General features: G+C 37.2%; 1 long non-coding RNA gene across 1 annotated transcript in view; it reads left to right on the forward strand.

The window, feature by feature from the left end:
* LOC121133014 overlaps positions 1 to 13222 on the forward strand; it is a 39051-nt gene extending 25829 nt beyond the window's left edge. The window contains exon 3 of the long non-coding RNA XR_005869741.1: positions 4202 to 13222. This is a non-coding gene — a long non-coding RNA (uncharacterized LOC121133014). The remainder of the gene's footprint in view (positions 1 to 4201) is intronic.
* The last annotated feature ends 4071 nt before the right edge of the window (positions 13223 to 17293 follow it).

Raw genomic sequence — 17293 nt, forward strand, 5'->3', positions numbered from 1 at the left:
TGTGAACCAAAAACTAGTAATAAAAGAATTATTTACTTAATATTTTTTAAAAAGCAAACAAGAAAATGTTTCAACCTCTGTGATGTCTTTTTTTGTAAGATCCCAGTACCAGGTTTCTTGTTAACCCCATAACGGCTCCCTCTATCAAGGTATCTCTTTCCTTGCTCTCCTTCTCTGTTCTTCCCCCAACTTGACCTTCCTGATCTCTCATGTTCTCCTTCCCCTCCCCTTCCCCCTTCCTTTCTCCCCTCCCTCCATCCCTCTTCCCCCATGCTCACAATTTACTTGTCCCTTTCTTCTTCTCCAGGGTACCATATATGTCTCTCTTAGGGTCCCCATTGTTTCCTAGATTCTCTGGGTTGTGGATTGTAGGCTAGTTATCCTTTGCTCTATCTCTAATATTCACTTATGAGGAAGTACATACCATGTTTGTCTTTTTGTAGGTGGGTTACCTCACTCAGAATGGTTTCTTCTAGTTATATTCATTTGCCTGCGAATTTCAAGATGTCATTGTTTTTTTTTTCCGCTGAGTAGTACTCCATTGTGTAAATGTACCACGTTTTCTTTATCCATTCTTCAGTTGAGGGGCATCTAGGTTGCTTCCAGGTTCTGGCTATTACAAATAATGTTGCTATGACATGCATAGATGTGTAGAAGATACTATCTTGCAGCAGGCATCCTGATCATCTGGCACTTACTATGATGTATGTTTCAATTTAGATAAAACATATTCATTTGAATTAATAAAAACAGGAAGTGTCAGGCAGTGGTGGCACATGCCTTTAATCCCAGCACTCAGGAGGCCAAGGCAGTTGAATTTCTTAATTTAAACTCTAGTCTATAGAGCAAATAGGACAGTCAGTGCTACATAAAGAGAGCCTGTCTCAAAACAACAACAAAAAAAACATAAAAGGAAGTAACGATAACTCAGAAATAAAATAATAAATTTATGAATCATAATTTTGAATGCGAAAAATAATTCCATGTCATTTTATGTATTATAATATATACTAATTTATAATATCAATCCATAATATTTTTATTCTATTTTTAAATTTCTTAAGATAACAAAAGGAGTCTTCAGTCATATAAAGAAACAATATCATGCATCTTATAACTTACATTTGCATGAACTTATTATTAATGTAAATAGTTTTAATATTATAAAATTATTCTTTGTTATCCTGTAAAACAAATGTAAATACTATTCTTGTCTGTGAATACTGCTGGAATCACAAATTGAAGCATTGAAAAGAAACATGAAATAAACATCCCACACTTATTGTGCAAGATTGTTCCATTTATGCTGGCTGAGCGAAAGGCTTAACTAGTACACTGAGTTTGTCTCTTATCCAACAGCTACTACTTGCCTATACTGGCCTTGTACCCTGAAGCAACACTCATTTCTCACATCAAAGAACCAAAGCCTTAATTGACCCACCTGTGTTTTGTTTAGAGGCTATGGGGCAAGAGATGTTGGGGTACAGTTCCTTTAGAAATGAGTCATTTTGCTCACAAGAAAAGCTGCTAATAATTAAGGGTCTTGTATGTCTTTGTATCATGATGTTTTCTGATGCACACATGTGTACTTGTACCTCAAAAAATTGAGTGGGTGAGTGAGTGTGTGTGTGTGTGTGTGTGTATGTGTGTGTGTGTGTGTCTGTATGTGTGTCTGGGTTTCTGTGTGTCTATGAGTCTGTGTTTTGGGGATATGTGCATTATACACATTTTAAAGGGACCAGAACAGAACTTGCCTGGACTTCCTGTGATTCACTAGTGACTTGGGGAGTCTGCCAGAACACACTCTTATTTGATGAGCTGCATGGCCTTAATTTTATTTCCCACTGTATTTACTCTATCTATTTTCTTATTTCTGTTAGTTTAATTCTTCTGCTTTTCATAGTTTCTCTTCTACTACCAAATTGCTGAAACTCATTGCTCTGAAATGAATGGCTCTAACTCTACTAAATCTCTCAGTTTCCACATCTATTGTCAGTGTAAGGCAATCAGTCTCTTGGATTCTTCCTCTAAATTTCTGAGGGAAATTTGACCCAGATTAAATGAGATGTCTGTCTCGGATTCATCTGAGATAGTAAAGCAATCTACCATATAATATCAAATTTGTATATATATCTTTTTTCAGAGTTGATACACAGTTGACAATAATATCATGCTGGTCTCAGATGTAATACTAGTTAAAAGACAAATAGTGTATTTTGGGTATTATTATTTGTGAAGTTTATTAATATAAAGCAAATATTAAAAATATAAGCTGTAACAATAAATTTAGCTAGTGAAGACACTATTTGTTGAAGAAGTGATTTTGCTGTTCTGATTTCATATTTCTAGGGAAGAATAAATAAATATAGGAGTAAAGGAACGATGAATTCCTCTCATTCTACTAGATGCGATGTGCTGTGTTCTACAAAGACTAACTGCTTATACTAAACAGCTGTGTGGCTCTAGGGGACTCATTTACTCTCATCTTTTATCCCAAATATACCATGCTCTTTTTTGCTACCTTGCTATTCATTAGTCCTTTTGAGACTATTCTTGACAATAATTATTTTCCCATAGTAGAACCCATTCATTTTTAAATTCCTGAGCTGTGGTCAACAATGAACTTCTCTACAACTCTCCCTGAAGTCTCCATTGCACACTGGATACTGAACCTCTCATCTTTTAATTACTGGCTTTATGATGATGCTCTAAGTCTATGATTATCTTCTTTGTCTAATTGTTTATTTTATCTTCAACATTATAATAAAAGCTCTATATCCCAAAACCCAGCTCCCAGATAGTTCCTCAATATTCACACAATGTTTTGGCATGTAATAAGTCCTAATTATTTTTATTCAGTGCATGAGTTACTTGTGAAACAAATAGCCTGACTGAACCCTAGCTGATCACAATAAGGAACTAAGATGGACTATGATAAGTAATATGCTGGCTGTTCCATATGCTCCAAAGAGCACAAAGAGCAAACTGATACTGTGTTAAAGGACACAGAAGAGAGGGCAGGCTCTACAAAGGAAGTCACAAATGACATCTTAAGTGGGCATGTAACAACAATTAATAAAAATGTCATTAATTTGAAAGAGGAAGGCATATAGGAGGATGTGAAGGTAGAGAAAACCAAGGGGGAATATTGGAATTATATTTTAGTATCAAAAATAAGAAGTTTGTAAAAATAAAGTATATATTTCCTCTTCCAGCCAAGAAAGAAAGAATGAAGAGAACTCAGGTGGAGTTCTATAACAGGCAGTCATGTAGTTCTGGAATCAGGCAGAGAAAATACATGAAATTCCCAGTACACTAACTATACTCCTTTACTCGCCACTCAAAAAAAAATTAAAGAAATGAAATTGAAATTTGAAGGAGGTTCTTATCAACAGTAATGCCCTGTGCTTCACCAAATACAAAGTGAAGTATCTACAAAGTAGTACTTTATTCTATAAAACACAAGTAGTAAATTTTCATTTAAAAACATCCCCAACAACTGGTGTCTAAGATCGATTCATCCCTATCATATTAATGTTCTGAATAATATGAAAAGAAAGAAGTATCCTCCAACCTTTTCCCACCTCTACCAGAAGCTCCTCCTCTCTTTTCTATTCATGTGTCCTGTACCTACAAGAGAAATGATGGTAAGATTCACACCCAGACAGGACAGATAACTGTCCACACCTACTCTGTAACCTGAGACCAGATAGAAAATACAGAAGCTGTTAGTAGGTCAGTGGATTACCAGAATCTCAGCATCACAGACTGAAATCTGAAGCGCAATTCACACACAAGTCCCTAGGGTCTACTGCACCTGATATTTCCTCATTGGTGTGGGTGGTGTCCATTACCCACAAACTCCTGGCTAGGTAGGTCAGTTCTTAACATTTGAATAGCAATGAAACCAAATTGTAATTCTAGTAAAAGAGAAATGAATCCCTTTAGCCATAGACTCTTCCACAATCTGATCTAACTTCCCTCTTCTTCAAAAGAAACAGAGAGATGGTTTCAACTCAATAAATTAGGTTTCTATGCTAGCAAATAGCTCAGAGGTTGTACTAACAATCCAATGATTCATTCATAATTTGGGTAGGAAAATACATTTGTCAATCAGAATACGCTTGGCATAAACGGAAGAATACTAGCAGCAATTGTCCCAGGCTGAAGTTATTTCATTACTGTCTTGTTCTTTTCCCAGGGTTTCAATGGTAAACATTTTCCCCCTGAAAATGGGTGAGTGGGAAGTCGGAGGCAAATGGAGTAATGCTTGAACAACTAGGCCACCATTGCCTCCGAAGACTCACAGCTGTTCTCCAGTTGAGTCTCATCATTTCCTGAAGAAATGGACTTGGACTTGATGTAGAAGAGCACTTCTGGAAGTCAGTAACATCAAATGACATGAAGTCACAACAAAAAAGCAGCAGCTGGAAGCAGTCACATGAAAAGGGGCCAATAAGAGCAGATGCCGTGCTCTTTCCGTATGTCCACCAAACTCAGGCCCAAATTCTGAAATCTAGAAGCTTTCTCTGAGAGTAAATTATGTCAAGATAGATATTTTACATATCTACACCATGCGCTAGGAGTAGTTTCATCTTTCTTTCACTATCCTACATTATTAAAACACTGGCCTTAGTTTTACAAGAGTGCCAGTGAATTTTAACAGAACACCTAGCCTATCCTTTTAAATACAACAACTTAAGAATTACATAATGATTATTTGTGGAGTCATTTTTAAAAGAAATGGCATGCTACAGTTATGAAAGACTAGCAAATAGATATTCTCTAAGTTTTCTTTGTTGATTCTATGTCTTCATTATGAAATTTTAATTATAAGGGCATGTATACTTCCATAATAATAAAACAGGATACCATTTAAGTATTAAAAGATACACTCATGTAGATTGAATCCTGTAACCACTGATGAATTCTAGCACTTTTATTAGTTTTTTAAACTCATAATTAGTATTTGTAGAGTCAACAAATGATGTTCTCTATATTCATAGAGACACACATTGCATCAATAGTCACTAGGGTCAGTGATATCCAGCCACCAATTTTTGAGGGAATAACTTTATAGCTAAGGCTTCATGACAGCTGTTTAGAGGACTTAGAATCATTTTCCAAAATGAATCTGATTCAGGATTTTTTCCAAAGGGTTTGAGTTACTGGCAAGGTGCTACTGTGTTATTCTGTTAAGTATGAAAGCTCTGTCCTTCAGCCAATTGGCATATCTACAAAATAAGATTAAACTTAAGTATGGTGCATCTTTCAGAGTCCAGGATGGCTTCCTGTCTCATACACATCAAGGAAGCCTACATTAAAATATCTCATCAAGCACTTACAATTACAATGCAATTTTCCTAACTTCATGGGAACTTTAAAAATGTCACATTAAAACTGCTTGAAAGCTTTTGATTTTATATTAAATTTACAATGTATTAACAGAACAGCTATGGATTCAAATGCAAAAGACAAATTCAAAATTATTGCTTCCACATTTAGAATATAATATTTTTACTAATACATGTTATTTACTAGTATTTGTCTTGCTTTGGTTTGTTGTTAATTGTAACAAACATCAACTTTGGCAATAGGCTCCAGGTTTGTTTTTTTTTTAATGAATCCAAGCCAAAATCAGAATTATCACTTATTTGTTTATGCTAAAGAACATTTTGGAACTGTTTTTCCAGTTTCTAGCACGAAAATATAGTATCTTATAAACACCCAAATTCTCACCAAAAAATGTCAATATACCTTAAATAATCTTTTCCATTACAATTTCCTTTGGCTCTGTGACTCAGTGACATCTACTATATCACCCTCAAACTTTTTCTGAGTTTGTTAGGATGCCTGTCATCAGTTATAGAGTTGAAATCAATGCCTACCACAGGAAGGTAATTTTTGTTAAGCATCCATTTCCCTTTCTTGAATTTCCAGAATGAATCCAAATTCTTTGCCTCAAGTGGCCCATAGCTTATTGGTGAACTATAATCAGCTAGTTGCTAACTATGGTATCTTTCCTTCCATCTCTTGCTGACCTTGATGCTCGTCCCTGTGACTCTCAAGGGACAGAGATGCCAGGCCTATGCCACCAGTCATGGCTGAGGAGCAGCTCTGTGACCCTTTCCTTTCCTTACTGCATCTATCACCCAGCCTTTCTTAAGGCTCTATTTACTTGTTAATCCAATTTCAGCCAAAGTTTCTACTGTTCTCTCCTTTCTAACCACTTCCACTGGACTCCAGAAGACCATTCTACAAATATGCTTATGTTGGTATTTATGAAACTTAAAATACAGTTATATCCTATCTCAATAAAATGGCACCACAGGTTCCAGTCTGTACTTGTTTTAACCCATATTTGGATTTCTTCACCTAGAATCTAGGCCTATCACCATAGCCAGAAAGTCCAAGACAAACTCATCAGTTTCTCTTTATGATGACTGGAACATTTCCCCGACCTCCAAAAATCACATTTTGGGTGTTTTTATCACCCAATTTCATCACTGTTTTTGCAACCCCAAAATCTACAATATTATACATTATTATAGTATTATGATCAAATGCCAGATTTGAAATTATTCAAAAGTTCTATAAAGTTTAGTAGAAAGATAAAAGATAATAAAATCAAAACAATAATCATAGCAGATTTTTATATGCTTATATAGTTTAAAGAGTTGTGGGCAGATTTGAAGTGAGAAGATCTTCAGGAACAAAAAGTTTCCATTCTCAAATGGCTTCAGTGGCTGACATCATATAATTATGCAATTTGTCTGCCTTCTTACTCTTCCCAATTAAACTCCAATAGACAATAACCTACTATAACTGAAATATGTAGGGAATAAAGAGGCTTGTAAGTATGTTTTGCCGACCTACTCCTGGGCTTAGCCTTAGCCTTCTTACTTTTTGCTAAACATTTCATGAGATTTTGTTTCTATATGTATATATATATATATATATATATATATATGTGTGTGTGTGTGTGCATGTGTGAGCGCACATGCGCGTGTGTGTATGCATGTCTTCCCCATATGGATGCATGTGAGTCCAGAGGTCAATGCCAAGTATTACCCACAATTGCTCTTCACTTTCCTTTTGAGACATGGTGTCACTGCACTTGGAGCTCAATTTTTCCACTTGACAGATCAGCCACCAAGCACCTGTCATCCTTCTGTCTCCACCTCCTTTGCACTGGGGTAACAGACACATGCTACTATTCCCAGATTTTACTTGAGTGTTAGGAATCTGAACTTAAGTCCTCATGAAAACAAAGTAAACACTTTACCTAATAAGTCATCTCTTATCCCCCACCATATGGGATTTTGGAGTAAGGAGTAGTTCAAGACAGGATTTCTCTGTGAATAATACTGGCTTGTCCTAGAATTCACTCTGCAAACCAAGCTGGGTTTGACCTCATAGACATGCACCTGCCTCTGCCTCCCAAGTGCTGGGATTTACGGCATGGGCCAACACCACCTGGCCAGTGTAGTGTTTTTAACTAAAAAATATTAATATCCATCTATTAACTCATCTTCTCTTCTTCTGCATACTTCAATGAGATTATAATAAATACTAAAGTAACAAAGGGGATATCAATTAAAAGAATGAGTAGAATAATCTCCAAACATCAACTTAGAGAAGTCTATATTGTGATTTAATAGCTGGGTATAAAAGCAAAGAGGATGGGTATGAAAAAGAACATGTCCAGCAGGACTCTGTAAATATTACAGATCAGAGACAGCAGAAGAGCAAACAGCAAGAGCATAGAGGAGCTGGAAACCAGGATTCATTGGGGGCAGGTATACAACAGGCTTCTCATGCAGATTAAACTATAGTCTAGCATCTCACATTGGTGGCAGAAAGCAAAGCCCTCTTACTTCCAACATTCACCCAAAGGCTTAGGTTCTACTCACTATGACATAAAAGCTCTAGTCCACAAGCCTCTTTCACAGAGAGTACAACATCAGCTACATGATTTCCTTAATGTTAAATATAAGAATACAGTTAATGATCTCCAGATAACAGAATGAAGACTACAGCACAAGGGGGAATGACCAAGGTAAGCAGAAGAAAGACTTGACTCTCAGAAGAGAAAGAGTATTCATGTACAGAATAGATGGTTAAACACAATTTTACTGTTTCTAGGCAAAATATATTGTAACTAAAGACAAAGGACACAGGTTTCTGCAAAGCACAAACCAGAAAATAACAGTGGCTCTTGGAAACTGCATGATTTGATGAATCAAAACATCATTTGGAAGCTTTAAAGATGGTGCAAAAGACCTCTTCAAAAAGTAAAAATAGAGTGCCAGCCTACAATCCCACAGTCAGAGAGTCTGGGAATCAGGGAGGACTGGAGATACAGTAGACTTTTGGGACATTTTTTGTACAAAACTTGCAGTGTGCAGTAGGCAGAAGAATGATCCCTCTAATGAAGTCCACATCTAGTGAATGTTATCTCAAATAGCAAACTAGATTTTGTATGTACAGTTGATACTAAGACATGTTTATTCTGGCTGATGCAGATGGACCTTGTGTAATCATAAGTTCTCTAAGAGATGAAGAAAGTGTAAAGGGAGAGAGCCAGAAGACATGTCACTCTAACAATGACCAAAATGATGAAACATTGATAGCTCTGAGGACGGAGGATGCTCACTAAATGCAACAGGTTCTAGAAAATGAGAAACACGGGAAAATGGATTCTTCCTGGAGACTGCAAGCAGAAATGACATTGCATTGACACTATGACTTTATCCTCTATTAAAAGTCTATGTTCTAGAATTACATGATAAAGGGTTTTAAATCACAAATTTGCAATGCCTTATTGCAGAAAGAAAACACACTTAAACAAAAATGAACTCTTTATGATATTCTCTTATATTAATGTGTATTGTTTTCATTTCCATTTTTATAATCAAAATTTTAAGTGTTAAGAAAAGCAGTTTTTTGAACCTGTGCTCCTTCTGTTTTGAAGGGTGAAGAAGGATCGGTACATGGGCTTTCCTTTCTTCCTAATTCACAGGGTTCCTTTCGAAGTCTTACACCTGCTCTCAATAACAGAAAATGCCATGATTTAATACCTTAGAATATTTCCAGGAATTATTTTTCTACACGTAGTTAGTGTTATGCTGCCATCGTTTATATGTGTAAAGCACACAAAATGCAAAAAGTTTCTTAGCTAGGCCAATAACAAGCATTTTTTATTTTTTAATTTTTATCACCTCTGCTGTACTATGATATAAACCACATTGGCTCTGTTACTTTAGGATATTACTGTGTTGTTATCAACAAGGTTCTTTGGATTTTAAATCTTTAATAGGACAGTCTGTATTCAATCTCCTTAGCCCCCAAAAGAACTGGGGCGTTTCTCTTTCTGCCAATTATTCATTGTCAGACAGACATCACACCATGTAGAAGGGAGAAAACAAACTGAGACTCAAAATACCTGAGTCTAAGACCTACCTGAGTAACCAGCTTTAGGAAAGTAACTTCATGAGGATATAACATGAATATTCGTTAAGAAATAAGAGGATTGGCAAGACTAGTGCTCTCCAGATCCAAGGTCTATGATGACCAAGACAAGTCTATACTCATCAAGGAGAATACCCTTAGTCACACCAAAGCTAATCCAGGACAGCTAACCAGTCACCAAATCCTGGTATCATCCATAACTCAGCAACAATGTGTTCAAGCCCTAACTTTTCTTTTTTAGAAAGATTTTTGCTTCCCTAATTTTACTCAGACATCTATGATTTCCTCAAAAACCAGACAAGAGTCAGGAAGCATCTCTAATATGATCAGGAGTCTAAGAAGGGCGTAGTCGAGTTGTTTATCCATTATAGTTTAGTATCCAGTCACTTCACCGTCTCACGTTTTTTGGAAATCCCCAGAAATGTTTCTCTATTGACTTTATTTTGCCAGTGAACTCTAATGCAGGATATCTTATTATTTAACTTGTGTTCCTTAGGCATTTTTGGATATACTGTTTTTTTAACAACACTGCAAATACATTATCAAGTTCTCATGAGATATGCTTAATGTGTTTTTCAATAAGCAGAGAAACATCTAACACTTATTTAAGCAAAAATTTTCTTTAGGACAAAAATAGTTTGAAAACTAAAGATGAAAAATATGAAAAGCTGTCACAGTCTACCCAAAAATACCCTCCAAAACTTGAATGTATTCATTCCAAAAATGGAGACAGAATCAAAATGAAAATCAAAACTTCAATGAAGTATCGCCTTTCTGTTGGCTACACCACAACTAATGGAGGTAATACAACATGACCATGGCAGAGGGAAAGAAAAGCAGTGAGCTTGTTTTTCATCTCTTACACAACAGACTTGGGTAGATTTAACATAGCATCAGATAAGGCCTTTTCCTTTCTAATGCTCTGTTCAGAAACATTTCCCAGGAATCCATCCATATTTAGCTTCTTAATTCACTTCAGATTTCAGTTTTCAAGTGACATTGTCAGTGTCTAAACTAGGCATGCCAATTGCTTATTCACCCACTTGTTTCCCAAGTGAGTACTCACTCACATTATCTACAGATCTCTTTCTTCTAACTACATAGACTCATTTCACCTGTAAACAATTTTCTTATACACCCAATTACTAATTAAGGAAATACCTAATACCAAACAAACAAAATTTGGAATTTTACCCTGTAAACATGTACTAGACTCTAGAAAAACAGGCAAGGAATGCAAATGATTTTTTTGTTCTGGAAACATGTTACAAAGTCAGTTCTCAGTAGTTTTAGAAGCAGTTGGCAATCTTACCATCAGCTGACCAGAGGTAAAGACTGGAGGATGTCTTCTCCATGCAAATGTGCCATCTTCAAAGTAGCATCCCATCCCATTATCAGCAACATCACCTTTCTACACATCCTCCAATTTTCAGGGTATGAGTAAGAACTAATTGTCTTCATTTTTCAAGTATCTGCCTCTATCAACTGTTACTTCCCCCTGAGGAAACCCTATATAGAATTACTAGGAAAAGGACTCAGGGGAGGAATATATCCTTCTCCCAAATGGAAGTCTAAAATATATAGGCTCAGTCCCTGTAAATTGCTTACATAAGTGTGTGTGTGTGTGTTTACAAATATAAATCCCAGTGCATTATATTTAGCTGAATAGAGAATAAAATGCAAAGAGGTTTCTGTAAAATAAGCCTAGTAAGCAGCCAGTCTTTTTTTTTTAGTGAGCCAAATGATCTATTTATATTTCTAAGCTGCAATTAACTCATTTAAAAGGTTGTTTAGCATGCAGGCAGTTTACCGATACATCAATTCTTTCCTTGGTATCAATTTTGTTCCATTATGTCTCTATTTTTAATGAAGTCTTGATGGATTCTTTTTGATTACCCTCTTTTCTAGAAACATGAATAATCTCGTCTGGCTGCCTGTGTCGTTTAAAGCTCCAACATGCCGTCACAACATTCTTGAAGATGTGTGTGTGTGTGTGTGTGTGTGTGTGTGTGTGTGTGTGTGTTTGTGGTGTAATTAAGTGAAAGAAAAATTATTCCAATTTTTGTATCATCTTTACAGCTTTATTCTCACTTGATATGTTAGGCAGTAACTTTGGCTGTCATAGCACTGCCAGAAACTTTGGTTAAATATTCCACTCGAAAATGACTTATTCTCAGTTCATCATCCCTTGAAAAGTTATGTTATATGTGTATTAATTTTCATCTACCTTGAACTAAAATTATAACCCTCCTCTTGATGGAAAGTATGGGCTTGGATCTAGATATAACTTCTATTCCTGGCATTGGTCTTAACTTGTAGGCTATGAACAGTTGAGCAAGCTGCCTAAACTCACTGAAATCTCTATAGACGTAACAACATTCGGCAAAAAATATCAGGGCTTCTTACTTAGGTGCTATTAACATTTTATACTACATATATTTTTGAAATAATGGTTTCAGGCCAACCTTTAATACCATACATAACTGATTATGACTTTGAACTTTTAATCCCCATGCCTTCAACCTCCTGTTCTGGGATTACAATATCTGTTTTTTGAATGTGGGTCTTAGGATAAAATGTAAGGCACTGTACAAGCTAAGGAAGTACTCTACCAAATAAGATACATCCTCAGCCCTATACCACATAATTCCTTATTGTAAATACGTTATCATTGGATATTCTCACTTGAGGGTACTACATCTTTCGATCATGAACACTAAAACCTCTCCAAATGTTAACAAATGATGACTGAGAACTAGTGTTTCATAAAACTATTGGTTGCTCTTGCCAAAGTATAATAAACAATTAAACATTGATATGCATTAAGTATAAGTCATTTTCTAGAATGTTGTGTGTGTATGTGTGTGTGATTGTGTAAATGTATTCTTGAATATGTATGTATATGGATGTGCTTGTTAGGCATTGATATCAAGCGTCTTTCTCACTGGCTCTCTGCCTCATATACTGAGGCAGTCAAGATCTATCACTGAAGCCAATGATCTCAGATTCTATTAAACTAGTTGTTCAGCTAGCTCTGGGGATCCTTGCTCTCAGCCTCATACTGTATAGCAAGAGCTTTAAACACTGAAGGGTTGGAGAGATGGCTCAGTAGTTAAAAACATTTGTCACTCTTGCAGAGGGCGCAAGCTCAATTCCCAGCACCCACATGGTAGCTCACAGCCATCTGTAATTCTGGTTCCAGTGGATCTGATGTCCCCTTCTGATTGCCATAGGCATACATGTGGTTCAAAAACATACATACATGCAAAACACATCATACACTTGAAATAAATCAAAACACCAAGCCTTATTCCCATGCTTAATCTAGTACTTCTTCACACTGTATTACCTTCCTAGTCTCTGTAATCAAATATCTGAGAGGAAAAAAGGAAAGATTCAAGGATTGAGAGGGTAGCAGTCCAGGAGAGCAGAGATGGCATAGCATCTGAAGCAGATTGGTCTGTGGTGGTGAGAGCTTGGAGCTTTCATATCACTGCTGTATTGAAGAAACAGAGAGCCATTGCAGAAAGCAAGAAAGACTTCAACCCTCAAGAAATGGCATTGTTCTTTCCCCTGCTGGGAATCAAGTGTACATAAGCCTGTGGGAAACCATTCACATGCAAACCATAAGCATAATAAAATTAATCATCCTATTAATAGATCTGGAATCACAAGAGCAAAGCACCACCATATGGTATAGAAACAAAGAACAAGAAATCACCAAGAACTCAAGAAGCAAGTCTCCAAAATACCAAAGGATCCAATTAAAAAGTGGACTACAGAACTAAATAGAGATTTCTCAATAGAGAAGTCTAAAATCGCTGAGAGGTACTTGAGAAGGTGCTCAATGTCTCTAGCTATGAGGGAAATGCAAATTAAAACAACTCTGAGATACCATCTTACTCCTGTCAGAATGACTAAAATCAAAAACACCAATGATAGTTTATGCTGGAGAGGATGTGGAGAAAGGGGAACACCCCTACACTGCTGGTGGGAGTGCCAACTCGTACAGCCACTTTGGAAATCAGTATGGAGATTCCTCAGAAAAATGGGAATTAGCCTACCACAAGACCCAGCAATTCCACTCTTAGGCATATATCCAAAAGATGCCCATTCATACAAGGACATCTGTTCCACTGTGTTCATAGCAGCATTATTTGTAATAGCCAGAACCTGGAAGTAACCTAAATGTCCATCAACTGAAGAGTGGATAGAGAAAATGTGGTACATTTACACAATGGAATACTATTCAGCAGAAAACAATGGAATCTTGAAATTTGCAGGCAAATGGATGGCACTAGAGGAAACCATTCTGAGTGAGGTAACCCAGTCACAAAAAGACAAACATGGTATGTACTCACTCATATATGGATTTTAGATATGGATCAGGGGAGTACCATCCTACAATCCCACTGCCAGAGAGTCTTGGAAACAGAACCTTCAACCAATGACTGATGGTAGCAGAGGCAGACAGCCACAGCTAAACACTGAGATGAACCCAAGGAACCCAGTGACAGAGAGGGAGGACTTATGAGCATAGGGGTCAAGACTGGGCTTTTTTTTAACCCCCAGAAACAGCTGACCTGACAAAGGTTAACTCTTGAATCCCAGGCATCAGCCTGGGAATCCAGCATGGGACTGATCCAGACCCCTTGAATGTGGGTGTCAGGGAGGAGGCCTAGGCAATCTATGGGGCCTTGGGTAGTAGATCAGTATCCCTGGCATACAAATGGACTTTGGGTGCCCATCCCACAATGACAGATGCACTCTCAGCCTGGACTCTTGGGATAGGATCTAGGCCCTGCCCTGGATGAAATGACAGACTATGGACACCCCCACAGAAGGCCTCACCCTCCCTGGGGAAAGGAGTGGGGATTGGGGGAGGGCATGCGGACTTGGTGGGAGGGCATGGGAGAGGAGGGGAGGGAAAGGGAGAGGGACCTCAGATTGGCATGTGAAGCAACCTTGTTTAAATTAAATTAAAATTAATTTAAATTTAAAAAATAAACCTGTCAAAAATAAAAAAGAAGAAAACACTCAGATTATCTATTAAAGCATGATAATCAATGTACAGCATAATTGCAACCAAATTCCTCTATATAGAATCTGGAGAAACAAGGTTTAGCCATGAGTTTCATCTTAGTTGCCTGGGTAACTTTGAACAACCTTTAAAGCTCCTTGAATTGAATTCCTTCTGTGTTTATTCTTTTCTACTTTGTAATTTTTGGTTGACTCAATTGCATTTTCATGGTGACGGGGACAGCACGGCATAAAAATAACTGAACTTTTCATTGAATTAATGAAGTCCCATGTATAATGTTTTTCTTAAAACTGATGGTATGTTTAATAAATAAAGGCTAACTGTTTTCCTGTAATAAAAGAAAAGAAAAAAAAGAATCACCAAGAACAACAAAAAAGCCTTAATTATGTAAAAGCTGTAGTCATTATTTAAGAGGCATGTAATTTAGTGTTAATTTGATTGCAATTGTAAGCATTTATTTATGTTTATTTTAGGACAGGTAAAACCACAATAACTCAAGCCATACATTACTTCAGCAAGTATCAGTTTCAACACTGATTGGCATTTTATCTTTTGGTTTCATGAAAAGGCAGCCATGTACACTTGAAACTAAATGCAAGACTGGTTTCTAGTGACTGAATGAAAAGTCAGTGCTGACTGAGTTCATCAACCTGGAACAGACTTCCCACAGTCTAATCAGTTATTCTGAATCTGTCAGAGCCCAGAACAATTTGGAAAAAAATGTTTCCTGGTGTTACACAAACCCTGTTGCACAAGGACACATAATTACATAGAAACTCACCTCAGGGTGCACGTCATTTCTTCCAAGAAAATAGGTTCTAGAGAAACACTATCTGTGCTTGCTTAAGACCCTAAGGGTCATTTGGGCTATTATTCAACTCTAGTCTGGTTGTGGGAGCTTGTAGAAGAAGCCTCTGTCTAATAAGGGTCATTTAGATTACTAAGCCACCTCTCGTCTTGGTTGTATGAGCTTAATGTGGCCTGCCCCAACAGATAACACAGATCACCAGCCCATTTATCACTCCCAATTTTCTGTTTTCTGGGTAGCAGAACAGGTTTTTTACCTTTCCCACTAGAAAGTCAATCTTGTGTAGTTAACATTTCTGCTTTCTCTGGAGATTGGTGGGTGAAAAGGCCTTAGTGCTATGCTTCCAACAGTTGATGATGTAGAAAAGGTTCAGCATAGTTAGACAGATCTGAGTTAAAAACCACAGTTCTGTCATTGGTTGATCCAGGAACTTAGGAAAGTTTACCATCACTTGGATTTTGTTTTCTCACCTGCCTGTTAAGGAATGACAATAAAAATGTCAGTGGGTGATGTTTTATGAGTGTCTGATTTCTCACCAAGGGTGGAGATGTAAACAGAAGAAACAGAATGCAGCCATTGACCAGTTGCATTGGTAAGAGTTACTGTCTATCTACCTGCTATGAGCCACTCATCAATCTGAAAGTATGGTTCTTTTAATGTTGAAAAGCAAACAACAACAAAGCTAAGACAGATTTTAAAAACTGTGAAAATGGTACACAGCTAATCAAATTCCCACTTTAAGCAACCACCAGAGTTCTGGCCCACTTCACATAATCAGAGGCTGATGAAACTAGAGCTATGAGGCAGTCCTCTGGCTTGTGATGATGGCTTTTCTTGTTTTCTTCCTCCCTCCCTCCCTCCCTCCCTCCCTCCTCTCTCTCTCTCTCTCTCTCTCTCTCTCTCTCTCTCTCTCTCTCTCTCTCTCTCTCTCTCTCTTCTTTCCCCCTTTTCTTGAAACAGCATCACAGCATCTCCCTATATAGCCCAGACTGGCAGTTGAGCTCACCATCTTTCTGCCTGAGATATACATATTCTGTGATTTCATGTCTACCGTTAGACATGGATTTAAACTGCCCTCACTATTAAATTGTTGCATTAAGAAAGAGAAAATACAGAGGCAAAATAATTTCATATACCAAGCTCTAGAGACATAGTCTTCTGAATATTGAAACTTAGCTTCTGCTATTTCCTTCCTGGGTGACTGCTCTGACACTTACCTCCACAATAAGGGCTGACAATAGAATTGTGAAACATTTATCTAATTATTCTCTATCAATAAAAATTTGGGGGTCAGATATCGGGATAAAAACATGAATGATCAGAGAAGTGACAGAGAAGCAACTAGTGATCTCCTCTCTCCTTCCTCCATTCAAAAGGGTCAACAATCTTCATAAAGGGTCAACAATCTTCATAAAGCCTCTGCAACTACTTCCTGTATCTCTCTGTATGTCCGTGGTCCTCCAAAACATCTATGTCTGACTTTGGTCAGCCACTTGCTAGCTCAGACCTCTAATTCAAAGTAAATATTAGTGTCAGTCTCAGGAGTGCCAGAGTGCAATCAAAATATCACCCAACAGAATTGCTTCAGCTACTGCTAACAGACTTCCTTCAACATTGAGCATCTGAACACAGTCCAAGAACACAGTCCTGCAAGGGGAGTTCCTGGTGCCTGTGAGAAAACTCCAAAAAACAAGACAAGAGTCTTATGCCATAATCTTCTTCAAAATATGAAATTATTCTTAAAGTGTGTTTGCGTGCTCCACTCAGGTATAGCTGATAGGAGTGAATTTGAGTTATTCATTACAATTGATTATTGTTATTTGTTTATGTTGCCTCTATGGGAAAACATGTTTTTGCCATGTGCAGCCATCTTTATGAATATATTCAGCTTGAACTCATGAGAATTTTGACATTTAGTAGCTCTCAGGGTATAAATATTCTGATACTCTGAAGAAAGTTAGCTAGTGAATGAG

The sequence above is a fragment of the Mesocricetus auratus genome, unplaced genomic scaffold (assembly GCF_017639785.1).
Source record: "Mesocricetus auratus isolate SY011 unplaced genomic scaffold, BCM_Maur_2.0 Super-Scaffold_100019, whole genome shotgun sequence".
Taxonomy (NCBI): Eukaryota; Metazoa; Chordata; class Mammalia; order Rodentia; family Cricetidae; genus Mesocricetus; species Mesocricetus auratus.